General features: G+C 48.6%; 1 pseudogene; it reads left to right on the top strand.

Moving 5' to 3' along the window:
• Positions 1-442: 442 nt before the first annotated feature.
• LOC109073369 overlaps positions 443-6832 on the top strand; it is an 11270-nt pseudogene continuing 4880 nt past the window's right edge.

The following is a 6832-nucleotide window of genomic DNA, read 5'->3' as shown; positions in this document are numbered from 1 at the left end:
TTATTTATTATATTATTTATTTTAAGAAATTTTGAAATAAAAAATATTTAATAATATGAAAAATAAAATATATTTAAAAATACAATATTTAATAAAATGTAATAAAAACAATTTAAAATGAACATTTAATAAAAATGTAACATTTAATAGAAAAATATTTAAAAATTGTACAAAGTATTTTTTTTATTAATATATATATTTATAAATTTTTTTTTAAATTTCAATATTTTTAAAATATATTTTTATATATAAACACAAACAATAAAATATTTTTTAAATATATGTCTTTTAAGAAATTTTGAAATAAAACATGAAATAAAAAATATTTAATAACATGAAAATAAAAAATATTTAAAATACAATATTTAATAAAATGTAATAAAACAATTTAAAAATGAACATTTAATAAAAAAATTAACATTTAATATTAAAACATTTAAAAATGGTACCCGGGTATTGTTTTTTAATGAAATATAAATATTTATTTAAAAAATATATATAAATACTTTTACATTTTTAGTGTTTGTTTTTGACATTTTTTTATTAATTTTTAGTTTTTAAAAATAGGTATTTATTTTATTAATTTCATTTTAGTTGTAGTTATTATCAGTGAATAAATAATTTATGAATTTGAGAAAAAGGAGAAATGTTGCCTTGGCAGCTAGCTGAAATCATTTAAAAAAACATATTTATATTATTTTTATGTTAGTAAAATGTATTTTATTTCATAGTGACAGGTTTGTACACACACACACTGTACATACTCATATTTATATTAAATGTTCATATTTTGAAACATGTTTAAAATATATAACTATATCTATGCTGTGATCTCAGAGGATGTCTGTTTGTGTTTGCAGAGCTTTGCTGGAGAAGCACCATGAATGAGTTGTTGGGATGGGTACGGCTATGATTCAGTGGATCTGCAGGACTCAGACCGAGGCAAACACACAAACAGATATCTGTTCTGAAAGGTACTCGCGCACACATTCACAGCCGCTGCTGCTCTTCTACTTCCTCCATGTGACTGTCATTCATCCTCCAGAGAACTCCGTTGCCAAACCACCACGCATCCTCTTCCTCAGAGAAGCGGTCAGAAAGCGGCGAGAAAGGAGCGGCGTCTCCGTCTTCATCGTCACACTCTTCCCTGCGCCCAGCGCGTGTGAAGGAGCAGCAGAGCATGAAGGTCATCGTGCCGCTCATCAAACCTTCTGCCGGTGTGCAGCACACACACACACACACACACTCTGGAAACATGTGATTGGTGTGCAGCTGATTCTGACGTGTGTCTCTGTTCAGCGGAGGACGATCCAGAAGGGAGCCGATCGTCTGCGTCTGGTGTCAGAAGGAGGGCATGAAGCGCTACTCTCTGCTCATGGGCTCCGAGCTCAAGAGCTTCTGCAGTGAGAAGTGTTTAAATGCGTCGGCGGCGCCTTCTTCAAACACAACAAGGTGAGAGAGCCTCAGAACTACACACACAGCGGAACTGAATTCTGAGGGGAAATTATGTACAAATAATAATATAGAATTCATAAAGGTAAAAAGCAATAATAATAAATGTAAATATTTTTAGCTAGAAATACATTGTAAATTGTGTGGTCCAAAAGTCTAAGATAATTTTAAGCATTTTATAAAAAAATTATTTTTACTGTCACAATCTGAGAGAAGGTTTGAATTGAAAAAGTCATGTCGACTGCTTTTATCTTAATATTTCAATAATGTAATAAATTATTTAGCATGTTCACATGACATACAGGTGTGGTAAAAAATAAAATGAGTTAACTTTTTGGTATAAGTTATTATTGATAAAAAAATGTACATTATTTTTTAAATGGTAAAACTGTCAAAACATTAAAGAGGGATTATTTAATTTTGAAAGATATTTTTAGTGAAGAAGGTGTAGGTTTTTCACATCCAGGATACACAACACACACGCTCAATCTCTCCTCACCACACAACAAACACACACCACACCTCTCGCTCTCACTCCTCCCGACCCCCCCCCCCCCTTCCCCCCCGCCCCCACAACCACACGCCCACCAAGCCCCCTTCTTCCCTGCCCCCCCCCCCCCACTCTTCTCCAAACACCAACAACCTTCATCACCCACCCAAAACACCCCACCACATACCTACCCCACCCCTACCCACGACTTCCCTCCCTGCTTCTCGCTGTTTCCCCCCCTCCCCACCCACCCCCCCCCCCCCCCCCCCCACCCTCTCCAAACCCTCCCCCACCACCAATCGCCTCTCGCACCCTTCAACCACATCGGAGACACACACGGGGGGGAACAGTCTTCCCTCATCAACCCACACAAAACACACCACAACCCCACAAAACCACACCCCCAATGATACACCCACACATCCCGTCGCCGCACGCACACACACACACTTGAACACACACACTCTCGCCCCCACACTTTACAACCAACAAAACCACATACACACACAACCCCACCCACCCCCCCCTCTGCAAACGCAAGCTCCCACGCTCCCCCCAACACACACTAAAAAAAACATTTAAATATACAAAACAACTATTCACACCCCAACACACACCTTTAACAGACAAACCATAACTCCCGAACATACACCTTCCAAAACACATAAAACCCACAAACACATCCAAACTCACCATTACACAACAAATTAAAACCCCATCAAAACAAACATCCTCAACATTATACCCACCACACACGATTTATCTATCCTCAAAATCACCACCAAACTTGTGGATCCCTACAAAAACTCTCGCTGCAAACCACTTACCACCCACACCACCAAACAACACAAAACCACACCACACAACCAAACCACACCATTCTACCCCAAATCCCTCACATATTCCCATCACCAAGTCAAACCCTACTCCTCCATCTACCCCCACTACTCCACTCCTACCAAATCCTCCAACCACGCCACCCCTTCAACAAACTCAAAAAACAACAAACAAAAAATACACACGTTCCCCACCCCTTCACACAAAACTAATTCAACACTCATCTCACCAACAAAACAACCCCCCCACCAAAACACAAATCCCACCACATCCATCTCCACCCCCCACATTAAACCCCATTAAAATCAATCAATTTCCCAAAAAACATCCACACCCATAAACCCACCACCACCCACTCACTCCCACCTCCCCCCTCACTTTTCCCCCACCTCACCCCCAACCACACACTCTCAACAACAAACCTCCCAACTCCCCCAAACTACCCTCCATTTTTTTCACCAACTACCCCGTTTTCCACTCCGACAATTCCCCCCTTATCCCTTCAAACATTTTTCACCGCCCCAACACACCCACCTTTACTTCAACATTCTCCCCTCCCACCAACAATCACACCCAAAAATCAACCCGACACAAAATCCTCCCCCATACCCCCACCCTCTTCAAAAAAACCCAACCCACAAGCCACCCCACAAACATAAACCAACCCAAAAAACCACAAACAAACCCTAATTCCTCCACCACTCACACACACACATCCAAAACACTCTCACAACTATCACCCTCACACCACAAATAACCCCCATCTCCAAACTACAACCCTACCCCATCCGCCATCCCCCACCCACTTCTTGTTTTGACCCCATCTTTCAACAAATTCACCAACCACCCCCTCTCCTCAATCCACCCCCCCCCCTACCACACAACCACACATATCCCCCAATCCCCCAATCCCAAACCGCACTCACACTCCACAACACAACAAAACTCCCTACCCCCACCAACACCCACAATCACAACCCATACCCATCCCTCCCCCTCAACCCACCCCCCCCAACACCCTTTCCACAAAACTTTCATTTTTTCCCCTCCCTAATCCCTCACCTTACCACAACCACCACCTTCCACACACACACAATCAACACACTCACTCACACCCAACCCCGCCCCCACCCCTTCAACACAACAATCCACTTTATCCCACCTACCCACACAACCACCCACCCCCCCACCTCCAACACGCACACCTCCACTCCCACACTACCACCCACCTCCCCTTTCCCCCCCTCCACCTCATCATCCCACACCCCCCACCCTACACCCTCCCCATCATCACGCCCCCCCCCATACACAACAAAAATAACCCCCTTACCTCCCGCCCCCCCCCCCCCCCCACCCCTCACCCCCGCACCCCCGTCACCTCCCTTTCCGCCCACTTACATCATCCCCATTTCCTCCATCATCCACCACATCCATCCCACTCCCCCCACACCCACCCCCCTCACCCCCCTAACCTTCACACCCCAACCTCCACACCTCCCCCCCCCAGTCCTCGCCGCCCTTACACTCATCCACCCCCCACCTTCCCCACACCCACCACTTCCCCCACCCCGTCCCCCCCCCCCTCCATACCCACCCCCCACCCATTCCCCCTCCCGATCCCTTCCTCACCCCTCCCCTTCCAACCCCTCCCTCCTCTCCCTCCCCACTCCCAGCCCACTTCACCCAAAATACCACATACTCACCACCGCCCCACACATCACCGCAATTTCCCCACACCTCCCCCTCACATTTTACACCCCATCCCACCCATACCACACCCCCCCCCCCCCCCCTCCCACCCCCGTCCCATCATCCACCACCCCTCCCCCCACACCCACCCCCCACCCTCAAACCCACCCCCTGAGGACAGGGCCCACCTCATCTCCACCCACACCCACCCCCACACACCCTCACAGGTCCCCAAAACAGATACACCCACCACATCAGTCCCCCACCCCCCCACCCCCTCCCCCCCCGTTCATCCACAACCCCCACCCCCCCCCCCTCCCCCCCACCCACACCCACCCGCCCCCCCTCCCACGCCCACCCCACCTACCCCCCCACCCCCCCCAACAACTCACAACACATCCCATCCACACTCCTCCCCCCATACACCCACCCCCTACCCCCACCATTCCGCTCAACCACCAAATACCAACCCCTTTCCCCCCCACTCAACAAAAACACAAAAAAAACAATCACCAACACCTAACCCCCCCCCCCACCACCCTTCCACCCACCCACCCCCCCCCACACCCCCACACAATTCTCCACTACACCCCACCCCCTCCCCCCCAACCCCCACACACACCCTCCCCCACCCCCCACACCACCTCCCCACCCACCCACCACCCACCCCATCCCCCCACTCCCACCTCCCACCCCCCCAAACTCCCACGAATCGCTCCCCCTCCTCCGCCCACACACTTACTCACAACTCACCCACATCACCTCACCCACCCTCCCCCCACCCAATCACACACCCCTATCACACCACCACCACCATCCACACACTCCCCCCCCACTAACACAACCCCCCCCCTCCTCCCCGCTCCCAACACCCCCATACACCACCACACACACCACACTAACATCCCACCACTAACACCACAACACAACCCCTCCTCTCACACCCACCCCCACCCCAACACACCCTCACATTCCCCCCACTCCCCCACCCAACCTCCTCCACCTCCCCACTCGCCCCCATCCCACCTCCAATCCACACCCCCACCCCCCACCACCCCCACAACAACCCCACGCTCCTCCCTCTCCCCCCCCACCCCACCACACACACCCATACTTCTACGCCCCCACCTCCACCCCCACACTCCCCCACAACCCGCCCGCACCTTTTTTCACCCCCCATCACTCCCCACCCACAACACACCCACATCCCCCCTCCCCCCTCCCACGTCTCCCCACCCCCCACAATCACCGCCCCACTCACTCCCACACACCACAACACACATACACAGCATCCCCCACACCCCTCATCCACCCCTATCATCACCCCAACCCCCCCCTCCAGACCCACCTCCCCACAAGCACTCAACACCCCCCCCCTCCCCACCCCCACCCACAAAAACCACACAATACTACACACGTAATCTCACACACACAATCACACACACACAGCAAACTTTACTCACGGCTCCACTAATCCCCTTCACCCCCCCCCCACACACACACACCGACTCACAAAAACATCTCCACACTCAAACACACAACACACCACTCACACACACACAATCCTCACTTCAAACACACACACCCATGCACATTCCAACACACACAAACCATCCATCACACTCACTCCCCACACAACCACCACACACACACACACACACACACACACACTCACACACACACCACAACACACTCTCACACCAACACACACACAAACACACACACCAACACTCTCAAAACAACACACAATACACACACACACACACACCATCACTCACTCACACCAACAACTCTCACACACACACATGAAGGCATCACTTTACAGGTTCTGCTGTGTTTGTGCCTTAACGTGCAGCACATTCCCAAAACAGAGAGAAAACACACCAGGATCGGTTATCAGCCCAGAGTAACACACACACACGGACGAGTTTGAGGCTGTCGGAGGAGCCAGCGAGGGAGGAGAGAGAGACGAGAGATGGGAGAGGGATTCGTCGTTTCAGAACAGCACTCTTTACAACACAGAACGCCCCAGTTACACACACACACACACACACACACACACACAGAATAACGTATATGGATATTTTCTAGACGCAGTTATTAAACGTCTGTCCGCAAACCCCAGCGGATATATTATATCAAAGCAAGCGTGTTCTCTGTGCAGGGACGATTGTAGTTCACAGAGAAAAAAGACATTCCTCAAAACAACAGATCTGGTGTTAGAATATAAACATTGACTAACATGAACCTAATCACGTCTGACGTGTTTGAATCAGCTGCTGTTATCAAGAGACGATTATAGTTTTTATTAGGGCTCAAGCCTGGAGGGCGAGAGCCCTATTGTTTTCCTTAGGATTATTTTTT

This window comes from Cyprinus carpio, chromosome A4 (genome assembly GCF_018340385.1).
Source record: "Cyprinus carpio isolate SPL01 chromosome A4, ASM1834038v1, whole genome shotgun sequence".
NCBI classification, from domain to species: Eukaryota; Metazoa; Chordata; class Actinopteri; order Cypriniformes; family Cyprinidae; genus Cyprinus; species Cyprinus carpio.
This window is presented reverse-complemented; position numbering and strand designations above follow the sequence as displayed.